We start from the raw sequence: 16,048 nt of genomic DNA, 5'->3' as shown, positions 1-16,048 counted from the left end.
CCGGACTGGGGGCTGGCGTCGTTTTGACGTCCCCCACAGGAGACACAGTTCAATACGTACTCCAGATTATGTACACGGACTCCAACAATGCAGCCAAATATGAGGCCCTTTTACATGGTCTCCGGATGGCAGTATCCATGGGCATTCAACGCCTAGAGGTGCGCAGGGACTCGAACCTCGCAATATCCCAAATAAATGGAGACTTCGATGCCAAGGATCCAAAAATGGCAGCTTACTGCAATGCTGTCCTAAAAATGTCAGCTCAGTTCGAGGGGCTTGAATTTCACCATATAGCCCGGGAAAATAATCAGGCGGCAGATGTCCTGGCACGCATCGGCGCAAAATGCGATGTAGTCCCCCCCCCCAACATCTTCGTGGAAAGGTTGTTCAAGCCATCCATAGTATGGGAAGGGGAGCCGAGCAATAGCAGCCCGGACCCAACCGCACTGCCCGACACCGAACATTCTGACACAATCGGAGGCTCTGCCAATGAAATAACACCTTCGGCCCACGTAATAATGGCCATCATCGCCCCGTGGACAGAACCATTCCTCGCCTACCTTACTAGGCAGGAACTCCCCGAGGACCAAAATGGGGCACGCTGCATAGTGCGGCGATCCAAAGCCTACAGAGTCCACGAGGGAGAGCTTTGTAAGAAAAGCACTACCGGAGTCCTTCAAAGGTGCATCTTCGAAGAGGAGGGGCGGAACCTCCTGGCTGAAATTCACGCCGGACTTGGCGGTCATCATGCTGCAGCTCGGTCCCTTGTAAGCAAGGCCTTCCGTACAGGCTTTTATTGGCCGACGGCCCGGGCAGACGCTCAGGACTTAGTCCGACAATGTACCGGTTGCCAGCTCTTTGCAAACCAAAGCCATATGCCACCCACCGCCCTCCAAACTATCCCCATCACTTGGCCCTTCGCGGTCTGGGGGCTTGACATGGTTGGACCCCTTAAAGGCGGAACCCACAAGCAAAAATACTTACTGGTCATGGTGGATAAGTTTACCAAATGGACAGAAGCCAAGCCTGTTAAGACGGCCGAATCCGGACCGGTGATCGACTTTATATCCGGGGTTGTACACCGTTACGGCGTCCCCCACAGCATCATCACGGATAACGGCATGAACTTTACGGTCGACGAGGTAAAACTCTGGTGCAAAAACATGGGCATCAAGCTCGATTATGCCTCCGTCTATCACCCACAAACTAATGGTCAGGTCGAACATGCAAATGGTCTTATCATGAGCAGCATCAAACCCAGATTAGTGTGGTCCCTCAAGGAATCTAACACGCACTGGGTAGAGGAGCTCGACTCTGTACTCTGGGGGCTGCAGACCACACCGAATCGCACCACCGGATACACACCATTCTTTATGGTGTACGGCGCAGAGGCAGTTTTGCCTTGCGACATAATTCATGAATCACCTCGAGTGCGCATGTACGAAGGAAGAGAAGCCGAGCTCGATTGGCAGGACAGCTTGGACGCATTGGAGGAGCGTGACATGGCAAAAGCCCGTTCCGCATTCTATCAACAGCAGGCTCGAAGATACTGAAGTAGAGAAGTACGGGCCAAAAATTACAATGTTGGCGAATTAGTTCTACGACTACCGGACAAGAAAAAGGACAAACTCAAGCCCAAGTGGGAAGGTCCCTTCTCAATCGACCATGTCCTGATTGGTGGAGCATACCGCCTGCGAGATGCATCGGATAACCGACTCGAGCCGAACCCATGGAACGCAGCCCGTCTCCGAAGATTCTATGCCTAGCGCCGGACTCTGTGTTCGTCTCCTTCCTCTCGCCATTTTTTATATACTTTCTGTCTTACATTCCTCTTCTTCTCTCTCTCTCTCTTTTATAGCCTTTAAAGGCTCATAAAGTGACGCGCTATCCGTGCTCATTAAACCTGGGGGCTTCTTTAAACAGAAGCTTATCTATACGGGCTTCATGCCCAATACATGTGTCACACTTCCGCATGTACCTTTTATTCACCATTATATGCATCGATATGACTTAAGTTTTGGCCAAGCTGGGTTGCCTGGCTCCTGTGCTTACCCCTACGTTCCCGATTGTTCAGCTAGGTGGTAAAGGGAGCACCTCTGCGATTGTTACTGCCGGGTCAGCCGGACGTGTACCTCAGACTGGGTGAAGCCGAAAGCTAGCGTTCTTAAGGGAATATTCGGTCGGTGAACTAAAGATGATCCTTTTTTTATTTATCTATACGCCCCCAGATGTTTTTCCTGCTTTTTTTCGCAGCATATACATGCACTTTAGGGCATGCCTCCCAGGGAACGGAACCCCTAATGGAACTGTTCTCCCTGGAAGATGTTTCTTACTAACCATGTCATATAACATAACTAGTCGGGCACTTGACTGTTCACGCACTAATGGCCCCTACGCCTGGTCTCCATACATTCCCCGGTTCCTATATAACCACATGGGAATTCGGACACACTCCGGACCGTCAGGTCCTGAGGCTGAAGCGAAAAGGCCGGCCATGACAAATGATCTACAATCCGCCTAGAAGGCATTATAAATGTCAATTAAATTACATAGTCATTTTGACTGATTGTATTCCTCTTCGATACCATCTAACAGGCTGACTAATTTATAGTCCTGCTGGGAATACTTTGCGGCCAACTCTACTTGGCCGTATACTAAGCTTACAGGGATCTCCTTCCCATCGGGCCCTACAGGACCGGCCTCGGCCATGTGGTTGGGGTCAGCCTTTGTGTACCGCGTCTTCACCATGGCCCAGGCCTCCCTAGCGCCTTGATGGCAGGACGATATCTTCCACAAATGGAAGCGCTGCCGTGCTCACTTTAGCTTATCCGCAAGCTCTCCAAGACCTTCGGGCATGGGATGGATGGCCACAGGGCCTGAGCAACGCCTTGCATCGCCTGTCGAACTCGATCGAGCAGTTGCGAGAGCTCGGGAAGAAGGTCACCCGTAGAACCAGGCATCTCCTCTACAGGACGACCTATTAGCACACCTACAGACATTGCTCTATTAGTCGACTTCCCCGCCGAATTTTCTTTCAAAGGTTCGTTCAAGCACTTACTAAATATGTCGCGCCGAAGCCGCTGATTCTCCTTCATGGAGTCTGACAGCTGGGCATGAACATCTTTCAGCTCGACCCCCAGCTTGGTGTTGGCATCTTGGAGATTGTTCTTCTCCTGGCTCACCTTTGTCAGCACCTTCTCACCAGCCTTTAGCTGGCGTAGGAGGTGCTGCCTTACCGGATTCAATCCGGCGCCATCTGCAATTTCATTTGTTAGATTCGCACCCATGCCGTGCTTTGCAAAATACTTATCTTTCGAAGTGTACATTACTAGAGGGGGTCTCCTTGGGCTCCCCTGCTACGGCTAGTGCAGCCTCAAGTTGGGCCTTGCACTCTTCCAGCTCCCTGGACAGTAGGGAATTCTTTTCTGTAAGAACCTGCATAACAAATGATCCTTAAATTAGTTATTCTAACTGTTTCAAATCTCGGGGGCTACTGGTATATATATATAATTACCAAAATTTTCTTACCCGTATGTCTTTTACATATTGCTCCGTGGCTCTGGCTAGACCATTTTGAGCGGCATGGAGGTACGCATCTCCCGAGTTGAAGGCATCTAACGCCCCTTGGGAGAAACAAGCATCGCGAAGGATTGTCCGGCGACGCTTGTGGTTCATGGCACTCTCCACCTCAGAGTTGGTGGCAGACAACCCGTCCACATCCTCCGTCGGAGGAGCGTCTGACGCGCGCCTTGCGTTCGCCTCCGCCTCCGGACCAGGCTTTGGAGCCTGGCTGGTGGAGGCGCGATTGGCAGCCTCTTCGGATATAGTCCGGGGAGGTCTCTTTGTCCTGAAGAGAGCACGAGTGTCAATGTGCCTCGAAGGTATAACACCTGGGATAAGGGGGCACGCCATACCTTTGCGCTGATGCCTCGGTCCGGACTGCACTTCTTTTCTGCCCGCGGAGCCCTGCGGCCCCTCATTGGCTTGTCGCCGCAGGTTCGGCCTTCCGCCTCAAAAACCTCCCCTGCAAAGTTCGGATGTAATCAGGAAACTGAAAACACGAGAGAGCGGACACCTATTCAGGGTACTAGGACTTCGATCTTAGTTACCTGGGAGGCCGGGATTAGCCCTGGGTAATCGACCGTAATGGCCACCAAGGCGTTGTCCTTGCTCAATTGATGGAACGCTCCATCAATCAGCTCCATAGATATGTCCGGATCCTCTCGAGAGGCCGGGTCGAGGGACCGTCCTGGGTCCTCGGGTTGTGGAGGAGGGCTGCTTATTTCCTTAACAGCCCGGCGCAGTTCCTGCGTTGAAGTCGTCAGAATGAATATTTAGCAATGGGAATACAAAACGGATGGGCAAGTAAATGCGACCGCTTACCCAGCTCGGGGGATTGTGCATAGAGAATCCACCCTGTGGGTTGACGCGGAGGAATTCCTCCTCTTCTCCCTTATACAAAGTGGACAAGATCTTTAGTAGAGCCGCAGCTGAATCCGGCCCCTTACGGCCGTAGCGGGTGGCGTCGTCCTACCCGTTGAAGTCCCACATGGGGTGGCTTCTATACCCCCCGCATGATGCATTCGGCCATAACCCCGATCATGGTCAGTCCAAAATGGGCTAACAATCTTATTCAGCCCATCAGGTAAATGATGTCCCTGTCACTTTGCCTCTGAGGGATCCATGGACACCAGCTTAGGCGCTTCTTTAAGGGAGCACTGTCGAACTCAGGGAGGCCAATCCGAACAGGATCCGGCAGCGGGACATCCTCTATATGAAACCATTCCGAGGGACAGTCTTCGGACGCCTTCTTTGGGGTTCCGGATAGATATCCGGTCCCGACGATGCGCCACACTTCGGCTCCGCCCACTTGATACATTGACCCCTCCTTAGAGCGGGGCACAAGGCAGAATAACCTTTTCCATAGACCGAAATGAGCCTCGATACCCAAAAACAGCTCGCAGAGGGCTACGAAGCCCGCGATATGCGGAGGCAGGCGTGAGATTGTGTAGCTGGAGGCCATAGAACTCCAGTAGCCCCCAGAGAAATGGATGGATTGGAAATCCGAGCCCCCTTATAAAATAAGGGACGAGGCACACCCGCTCTCCTTTGGAGGGATTAGGGGCACTCTCCGCTTGCTCTCCGCCATTATAGATGGCAAGGCCGGCTCGAACCGGGACCATATAGGCCGGTGGGAGAAATCCCTTGGTCTGGAGCGTCACTAGCTTGCTATGCAGGATGGATCATCTCTCCCAATATCCAGGCTGAGGGCTGGAAGGGCGAGAGGAGGAGTTGCGACGGCTGGCCATGGTGGAATGGACCTTTGCCGGATGCGCTTTGATGAACACTCGCAAAATGGGGAAGATGTGGTTTGGATCTAAATCCTCGTCCCCTTAAATAGGTCAGCTCATTTACGCGGCTAGGGGTGTGAATGTAAAAACACTCAGACTTTTCATATTCGTTTGACACGTGGGAAGCGGCCATTATTGGGCTTAGAAGCCAAAGAGTGCAACATCTACAAGAAACCGGACTTTATTCAACAGGTACACGGAATTTGGAGGAGAACCCTCCTTGCAATGCCGAAGACAATCTGCGCGCCAAACTCATCGTCATTGAAGCCTGGTTCGGGGGCTACTGAGGGAGTCCTGGATTAGGGGGTGTCCGGATGGCCGGACTATACCTTCGGCCGGACTCCTGGACTATGAAGATGCAAGATTGAAGACTTCGTCCCGTGTCCGAAAGGGACTTTCCTTGGCGTGGAAGGCAAGCTTGGCAAAACGGATATGTAGATTTCCTACTATTGTAACCGACTTTGTGTAACCCTAGCCCTCTCCGGTGCCTCTATAAACCGGAGGGTTTTAGCCCGTAGGACAACATACAGAATAACAATCATACCATAGGCTAGCTTCTAGGGTTTAGCCTCTCTGATCTCGTGGTAGATCTACTATTGTACTACCCATATCTTCAATATCAATCAAGCAGGACGTAGGGTTTTACCTCCATCAAGACCTGGGTAAAACATCGTGTCCCCTGCCTCCTGTTACCATCCGGCCTAGACGCACAGTTCAGGACCCCCTACCCGAGATCCGCCGGTTTTGACACCGACACTCGTCCTCGACTGAAACGAAGCAGAGGCAAGGCATCAATGGATCTGGGCGGTGAAGGCCGCTCCCGCCGACGGACTTGACGGGTCGAGGTCGGGGAAGGCCCTGGAGACCACGGTGGGATTTGGCGGCCCCTTGTGACTCCGGCAGCTACAGGTGAAGGGCGACGAGCAGGAGGAAGGGGCGCGCTGGTTGCTGCTGCTACTGGCCGACGAAGGCGAGCTCCGGTGGACGAGGTCACCGGTCGACAGCAGGGTCGACGGAGACGCCTGGGTACGAGGGCTCCGGTCTCGTGGAAAAGGCACACGGGCACGAGGGGAAGGCAGCGGCGACGAGAGGCCGGCGGCGGCGCTCCTGTTCTCATCGGGATCGAGCAAGGAAAAGCAGCACGGCGATGCAGATCGGGCGGAGTGGCGCTCGTGCCCTAGATGGGTCGGGCGGGCCTTGCGCGAGCCTGAGCGGGCCACGGCGGCGCGGGGAGACACGGGAAAAGCGAGGAGAGGCCACGTGGCCGCCTGCGAGTGGCCACGGGCGGCTGCGGGCGGTGGCTGAGCCAATCTGGGCGCGCCAAGTGGCGGGTGTGAGGTGGAGGGCGCCGGAAAATGAGGAGGAGGTGGTTGGATCTGGTTAGCGGCGCGGGCTTCGAGGTTGATGCGGCGGCTGGAGGTTTGGGGAGGGGCTAGGCTAGGTTTAGACCCGATTTGGAAGGGGATTTGGAAGGGGAAGGGGTCTATTTATAGTAGGTGGGCTAGGATAAGGGTTTGGAGAGGGGCTTGCTCCGTTTTGGACCCTCGAATCGCGATCGTGCGGTCCGAAGTGGAGGGGGAACTAGGTGGTCTGAGAGCAGAGAAGAGAAGAAGAGGCCCGACGGTAGTCCCGGATATCGAAAACGTCCGACGATTTGACCGACTATATTGTCGCTATAGTTTAACGGTTGGGCTATCAAATAAACCCCGAATGCGATGAAACTTGACAGGCGGTCTATCTACGCTATAATAAGACCACATGCCAACTTTCAACCCAATCCGACAACATTTTCCGGCCACTTATTAAATACTATTTCGGACATGCCGCGGGCGCGTGCAAGTGTGGTCGGGCTCAGAACGAACAACGGAAAGAACGAGGAGACCGGGACCGATGCAAGTTTTGAAAACGTGATGATGCAAAGCACATGATGACATGACAAGATGCAACACGCAAGCAAATGACAAGACAACAATAGCGAATAACTGGAAGACACCTGGCATATCGGTCTCGGGGCGTTACAGGTATGATTTGTAGGCTTATCAGGGGTCCTGTGGATCTGACATATTTTATCCTGAATCTTGTTTAGGCTGGACAGTTCGTCTCTGTTGCCTTTGGAGGGCAGCTTTTGTTGACCTGGCCGAGAGCTTCTAAATCCGGTGTTTATCGCCGTGCTCTTCATGTCGTCTTCTTTATTCCGGCGCTTGTTTTTGCCGCGTTGTGGTTTCCTGTTTCTGTCCCTAACTTCGGATGTACTTGGGTCACTGGTGCTGCATCGGGCTAACCAGCTATCCTCGCCCGCGCAAAAGCGGGTGATGAGGCTTGTTAATGCTGCCATTGTTCTCAGTTTTTCTTGGCCGAGGTGTCTGTCAAGCCATTCGTCTCGAACGCTGTGCTTAAAAGCTGCTAAGGCTTCGGCGTCTGGGCAGTCGACTATTTGGTTCTTTTTAGTGAGAAACCTATTCCAAAGCTTTCGGGCTGACTCTCCGGGCTGTTGAGTTATATGACTCAAATCGTCTGCATCCGGTGGTCAGACATAGGTCCCTTGAAAATTTGCCCGAAAAGCGTCTTCGAGCTCTTCCCAGCTTCCAATGGAGTTTTCGGGGAGGCTTTTAAGCCAGTGCCGAGCTGGCCCTTTGAGCTTGATGTGTAAGAACCTGATGGCGTGGAGATCGTCTCCTCGAGCCATATGGATATGGAGGATGTAGTCCTCAATCCAGACCCTAGGGTCTGTCGTTCCGTCGTACGCCTCTATGTTTATGGGTTTGAATCCCTCTGGAAATTCGTGGTCCAGCACCTCGTCGGTGAAACATAGGGGGTGTGCGGCACCCCTATATTTGGGGGGTACCATGGTGTTGGGATGTTTGTTGTGTTGCATTGCATGCTGGAGCGCGCTTGCGTGGCCCGTAGATGGATCTAGTTGTGCCGTCCTTTTGATGCGAGCCCTCACGTGGATCGCGTACTGGCTTATGTGCGGTGTCGTTTGCCCCTCTATGTTGGCCACGAGGTCGTCTATCCGACTGGATGGCCATTTTGTTTTTTGATTGCGGGGGATCTAAGGCCTCCTCACGAATTCAGGTAGCAACTTTCGCTTCGGGTAGCTCTTGGTGTGGCGATTGCCGCCGTACTTCGCTCCAGTGTTGAGTACTCCATCTGATTCCGAGTGTGTCTTGTGCAGCCCTGAGCCTTTGCTTCTTCTTTTTCAGACTCCTCGCAGTGGCAACAAGCCTTTGATGGGTATTCTGTTGCTCCGGGTGCCTGTCTGGTGTGATGTCATCCGGACTGTTACCTTCGATGGAGTCGGGTTGTTCGGTTTGATTCTCCGTGTTGCCGTGGTCGGACGATAGTTCAATGTTGTGTTTGTCGTCTACTGGCTCGCCTTGCTCTATCGCTGGGTTTATATGATCACTGCTTCTGCCGAGGCGGGATTTGGAGCGGCGCTTACGCCGCCACTTTGACTGCTTCTCGAGGGAACAACCCTTCACTGCGTCCTTCTGTTCTTCGTCGTCGTTTTCTTTGGGTGTGTCCACCATGTATACATTATATGATGAAGTGGGCGTCCAGTGCCCTGTGGGCAGTGGTTCCTGTTTGTCTCCTGCATCATCGTCCATACCGTCGATGCCTTCGGAGTCGAAGTCGAGCATGTCGGTCAAATCATCGACAGTGGCTACTAAGTGGGTGGTGGGTGGGCGGCGAATTTCTTTGTCATCTGCATCCCAATTCTGCCAGACATAGTTCGGCCAGGGCTCTCCTCACAGAGAGAGAGAGACCTTAATGAGTTCAGTATGCCGCCGAAAGGTGAGTGCTGAAAGATATCCACGGAGGTGAACTCCATGATCGGCGCCCAGTCGGATTCGATGGGCACGGGCGCAGGCGGTTCGGAGTCCGTGGCCGGGGAAGAATCCGGTAGTTTGCATCACGGCTCTCATGAAGGGTAAGGTCGATACTCGGCTCGATCGCCGATGAGAGTGCGGCCTCCGCGGCGGGGTCTATCCACCCATCACTGGATGGCGCAATTGGCTCCGATTTGAGGGTCGGAGCGGTTGCCGGTGCAATCTCCCGAACACTGTCCGATGGTGGAGCTAAGTCATGCTCATCGTGACCGTGTGGCGCACTCGGCAAGCGCTTGAATCCGTCGAAGATCAAGTCTCCGTGGATGTCGGCTGTTTAGTTCAAGTTTCCAAATCTGACCTGATAGCCAGGGGCGTAGCTCTCGACCTGCTCTAGATGGCCAAGCGAGTTGGCCCGCAGTGCGGAGCCGCCGAATACAAAGATCTGTCCGGGGAGAAAAGTCTCACCCTGGACTGCATCGCTATCAATGATCGAAGGAGCCATGAAGCCTAATGATGGCGACACAGAGGAACTCTCAATGAAAGCACCAATGTCGGTGTCAAAACCGGCGGATCTCGGGTAGGGGATCCCGAACTGTGCGTCTAAGGCAGATGGTAACAGGAGGCAGGGGACACGATGTTTTACCTAGGTTCGGGCCCTCTTGATGGAGGTAAAACCCTACGTCCTGCTTGATTATTCTTGATAATATGAGTAGAACAAGAGTTGATCTACCACGAGATCAGAGAGGCTAAACCCTAGAAGCTAGCCTATTGTATGATTGTATGTTGTCCTATGGACTAAAAACCTCCGGTTTATATAGACACCGGAGGGGGCTAGGGTTACATAGAGTCGGTTACAAGGAAGGAGATCTACATATCCATATTGCCAAGTTTGCCTTCCATGCCAAGGAGAGTCCCATCCGGACACGGGACGAAGTCTTCATTCTTGTATCTTCATAGTCCAACAGCCCGACCAAAGGATAGAATCCGGCTGTCCGGATACCCCCTAATCCAGGACTCTCTCAAGCATCATCATCAACATCATCGTTAGGCTCCTCAGCTTCCTCAGCCTCCTCAGACCCCGCAGGAGTCGCCACAGGACCACGGACAGAAGAGGTGGCAGGCGCTTCGTCAGACCACTGACAGTGCTCCAAGCACCATGTATCCTCAGGAGTGAAGGTCTTCTCAGAGCCACTCTTCACATCTGGCATGTTGAGGTGCCTGATACATCTCCAATGTATCTATAATTTTTAATTGCTCCATGCTATATTATCTATTGTTTTGGACTATATTGGGCTTTATTTTCCACTTTTATATTATTTTTGGGACTAACCTATTAACCGGAGGCCCAGCCCACAATTGTTGTTTTTTTGCCTATTTCAGTGTTTCGAAGAAACGGAATATCAAACGGAGTCCAAACGGAATGAAACCTTTGGGAACGTGATTTTCTCACCGAACGTGATCCAGGAGACTTGGACCGTATGCCAAGGCATCGGAGAGGCAGTCACAAGGGTGCCCCCCCTAGGGTGCGCCCCTGCCTTGTGGGCCCCTCGGTGCTCCTCCGACGTACTTCTTCCTCCTATATATACCTACGTACCCCCAAACGATTAGAACAGGAGCCAAAAACCTAATTCCATCAATGCAACTTTCTGTATCCACGAGATCCCATCTTGGGGCCTGTTCTGGAGCTCCGCCGGAGAGGGCCGTCATCACGGAGGTCTTCTACATCATCATAGCCTCTCTGATGAACTGTGAGTAGTTTATCTCAGACCTTCGGGTCCATAGTTAGTAGCTAGATGGCTTCTTCTCTCTTTTTGGATCTCAATACAAAGTGCTCCCCCTCTCTTGTGGAGATCTATTCGATGTAATCTTCTTTTTGCGGTGTGTTTGTTGAGACCGATGAATTGTGGGTTTATAATCAAGTCTATCTATGAATAATATTTGAATCTTCTCTGAATTCTTTTATGTATGATTGGTTATCTTTGCAAGTCTTTTCGAATTATCCGTTTGGTTTGGCCAACTAGATTGGTAGTTCTTGCCATGGGAGAAGTGCTTAGCTTTGGGTTTGATTTTGCAGTGTCCTTTCCCAGTGACAGAAGGGGCAGCAAGGCACGTAATGTATCGTTGCCATTGAGGATAACAAGATGGGTTTATTTCATATTGCATGAATTTATCTCTCTACATCATGTCATCTTGCTTAAGGCGTTACTCTGTTTTTAACTTAATACTCTAGATGCATGCTGGATAGCGGTCAATGAGTGGAGTAATAGTAGTAGATGCAGAATCGTTTCGGTCTACTTGTCACAGATGTGATGCCTATATAGATGATCATGCCTAGATATTCTCATAACTATGCTCAATTCTATCAATTGCTCAACAATAATTTGTTCACCCACCGTAGAATACTTATGCTCTTGAGAGAAGCCACTAGTGAAACCTATGGCCCCCGGGTCTATTCTCATCATATTAATCTCCATCACTTTAACCTTGCTTTGCTTTTTTACTTTGGTTTTACTCTTTACTTTGCATCTCTATACCAAAAATACCAAAAATATTATATCTATCAGATCTCACTCTCGTAAGTGATCGTGAAGGGATTGACAACCCCTAATCGCGTTGGTTGCGAGTAGCTATTGTTTTGTGCAGGTACGAGGGACTTGAGCGTGGCCTCCTACTGGATTGATACCTTGGTTCTCAAAAACGGAGGGAAATACTTACGCTACTCTGCTGCATCATCCCTTCCTCTTCGGGGAAAACCAACGCAAGCTCAAGACATAGCAAGAAGGATTTTTGGCGCCATTGATGGGGAGTCTACGCAAAAAGTCAACATACCAGGTACCACTACAAGAAATATGTCAACTTGCGACCGCCACTATTGGTCACTGAAAGGTCATGGTTTTCATTTGCAACCTTTTTCTGACCAAAAACAGAAGGTCAAAAGCTGGCGGTCATAAACTAACTATAGCGACCTTTCTTCTGGAATGGTCGAAGACGTTTATGACCAAAATACGTCTACTGTGGCGTTTTGGTCACTAGCGACCTCCCCAGGCCACGTAGGCATCCAGCGTGGCAAGCTGATGTGGCACAAGATTCAGCCCGGTCCAATTCCGTTTTCTACATGGGCCTAGCCCAACAATTCGGCCTTTTTATATATTTTTTCTTGATTAATTTTGGTCAAGTACATGGGCCAGGCCCAACATTTAAGCCATTTTATTTTCGGGCCGCAGCCTTTTTAGTCCATTGATTTTTTTAGTTTCATCCATTATACATTGGGGTACCACTAGTAAGCCAGCCCCACATGTCATGCTTATCTCAAAATATGTCCCACATGTCAGAAATTTCGAAATTTGTCAAACAACCATTATAACTTGGACCCTCTTGTCAGGTTTCCATTTCACGGGTATTCAAATCACATACACAATCATTGTTTTGAACAGACTAGAGAGCAAATGAAATTCGTCCAAAACAAGACTACATTAGTCTATTACAATTCAGTGTACTACAACCCAGATATGCGTACAATTACAACACATAATATGCTCCTCTTTGTTGATATGATTCACAGCTTCGGCCTTGGATTCACACTTCACTTGTGCAAAGTATAAGAATGAAAATATAAAAATAAGAATGTGTTCATGGAGTGATCCAATAACTTATAAGCAAGAATTGACATCAAATGCCATGTAGATAAATAGTATGACTGACACTAACCAGTATGTGTTCATGGAGTGACAAATGTTCTCACTAGCTAGGATTTTTTTGGTATATAGTATACTGACATGTGCAACTCTAACTAAATTGATCATAGAAATGAAAAGAACTGTAAGCATGTTTTTTTGGGTATATAGTATACTGACATGTTCATTCAGAATCCAGGCAACAGTAGATACACACCAGCAGATACACATTCAGAATCCAGTCAAATTTTAAGCAACAGCAGAACAGATTTAACAGACCAAACCATAATCAGCATGCATCAGGATTTATGGTTCTAGCAAAAAAGTGGCTGACTAACAAACTAGATATGCTTCTGCAGACTAACAAAATGGCAGCAAACATACTAATCAGATTGATTCGTTCAATTAGGGATTGTTATAGATTATGCCGATCTAATTTATTCCCCATCTAATTTATACAAAATGGCAGCAAACATACTAATCAAATTTATACTAACAAACTAGATATATTACCATCTAATTTATTCCAATGGATTATGCCATGTTAGTACTGAACCTACAGCATTCTAATTACCTGCAACAAATTAGTAGCATACATGACATCAATGGGATGCAAACTAGATAATTTAGTAGTCTTCTACAACACAGAACAGTAGGCATTCTAACTTGCAGCAGAAAATCAGTAGCTAGATGACCACCAACAACACAAATCAGCTCAAACACTCGGTCCTCGACGTGGCGTACAACAAGTAATCAGCCATGGAACCGAGGCCAAACTCTAGCATCACAGAAAGCAGAGGGGAACAATTGGGTGGAGGGGCTCACCATGGGGGTGCTGCTACTGCTCATCCATGGTCGGTCGTCCTACATCCATCCGGCGACAACTGCTCATTCATGGCAGGAAACCACATCACATCTCAGTCAAAGGAATGGAGGGTAAGGGAAGAAGAAGAAACTGAATGTAAGAAGATCTGGATGGCATCGGAGCAGTGATGGAGGGGCGTCCTCCATGGGCGCCGCCTCTGCGTCCACCACCGGGAACATCTCGTTCAGGTCCTTGGCCCGCAGCGCCTGCACGCACCAGATTAGATCACAACGCGGCGTCAAAGCTAGAGTTCGATGCAACTTCAATTCAAAACTGGATATCAAAGAACAATGTACAGAAGAACTTGCCATTTAGTTCTGCATGATCATCACGGTCTACAATAACAATACAGCATGGCCTTCTGGTTCTGTAGCTAATCACCGCCAAGAGTAGATCTCCGAGGTAATTGTAGTGCCTTGCAATGCCCCTAAATGCAACAAAGAAGGGCTTGTTATAGTATTTTTACATTCATTCAGGATAGCAGCTTTTCTTTTTCTTGCAAAAGGACAGCAGTTAACAAGTATAATTACTCCCAAGAGAAGGTTTGAAAAACCCAACATGTCTAGGAAACAACTGTTCAGTAAAGTGCAGCGGCTGGATAAATCTGTCATGCACATCATTTAAGCGAAAAGTGTTCCAACTAGTATGGAACCACATATTTGTTATCTGTGTATCTACACACCTTTTGGTGTCCTTGCATTTTTTCTTCGTTCGACTAAACAGGGCGGGCTGAATGTTCAGAAAAGATGCAAGTGTATGTGGGCTCTTATTTTGTTTACACTCCATAAACAGAAAGAGGTTACTGGCAATTACTCCATGGCTAATTAACCCTTCCCTACAGCACTTATACATGCATGCCCATAACTATGTACTCTCAGATCAGATGTTGCCTAGCTAGCTTGTTTTAATGATCCTTTCAACCTTGCTATGGAAGATACCATACTTGTAGCAGCAGCATCATGTATATGCATGGCTGGCTTGACTGCCGCGGGGAGTTGATCAAGGACGGTGGTCCGATTGACAGACAGCTAGTCTTTGGCGGTGACCCTAATGGGCATGCCTCCCTTGAGGTGCACGGTGGGGAAGTTGACGATGTGGTCCTCCTCGGCCACCCACCTGCATCCATTCCAATCCAGCGTCATTGTCATCGTCATGTCAGGCAACAAACGGTAATACATCATACATATGTGCGGTGGATCTCGCCATCAGCCACACGATCTTGACGCGCATGCATCTCAACCTTTTATTGATAACTAGCATGCGGTGCAGTTCCCACTTGCATATAAAACTACCCCTCATGCAATAGGTTATAGGAGTGTAAAAAACAAGTGCAAATCTTGACGGGCGCAAGCTGCTTTATATATATACGCAACCAACAGGCTCATATTCTACTACCTACTGGGTACTGGCCAACATAATAAAAGGCCATTATTGTGGTCGTGGTACTACAAATGCAAAGAAACAAAAACAGCCATGCTTCCATGCCATGCAGCGGCGCCATGCCCTGGCGCGCCGGTCAAAGTGAGAGGCGCATGCGCGCGCATATAGTACTATGAAGAATTTTGAGCATCAACTAAATTCTAAGCATCAACTAAGACTACTCCTAGAACAGTAACAGGGCAGTTAAGCTTGAGGAACTAATAAAGGAAAAAAGAAAAGAGCATCATGTGATGTATAAGGTCCAACAGAAATTGGCACATTTCCTGCATCCGGTCAGGCCACTGTGATCCCGCGACGGGGCCGCTTGCTACGATGGGAGTTTGGCTGGGGATATACACTAGCAGAGCAGAGCGGAGCAGCGATGGAAACAAGGTAACAGAGATGGGGGTGAGAAGGGGAAGGATCTTCTGTGGCGTGTCGTCGTGGTCGGGGTGGACGACGCCATCGTTGTCGAGCTCGAGGTCGGACTCGACGATCTCCTCGTCCAGCTCGTCGGCTCGGGGTGGGGTCGCGCATGTCCTGGTCATCCTCCTCCTCCTCGTCGTCGTCGATGTCGTCCATGGACCTCGCCTGCTAGTGCAAATCCAACCCAAAAAAAGTGGATCAGACAAGCAAGTAATTTGAAGATCGGTGTCGGGGGAGGAGAAGGGACGTCGGATCGGCACCTTGGGCGCGGGGTTGGGCTTGGCGGATGCGGCGGCGGTGGCGGGGAGGGTGGCGCCGAGGGAGGCGGCTAGAGTCGAGGGGGACGAAGATCGAGACGGATATGGGGAGCATATGCCTCGATCTAGATCGAGGAGAGGGAGGCCGCGCGCTGGATCTTGCCGGAGGGGAGGGAGGAAGGAGTAGAGCATGGGGATCTTGGAGCGCGCTGGATCTTGCTGGAGG

This window comes from Triticum aestivum, chromosome 6A (genome assembly GCF_018294505.1).
Source record: "Triticum aestivum cultivar Chinese Spring chromosome 6A, IWGSC CS RefSeq v2.1, whole genome shotgun sequence".
Taxonomy (NCBI): Eukaryota; Viridiplantae; Streptophyta; class Magnoliopsida; order Poales; family Poaceae; genus Triticum; species Triticum aestivum.
This window is presented reverse-complemented; position numbering follows the sequence as displayed.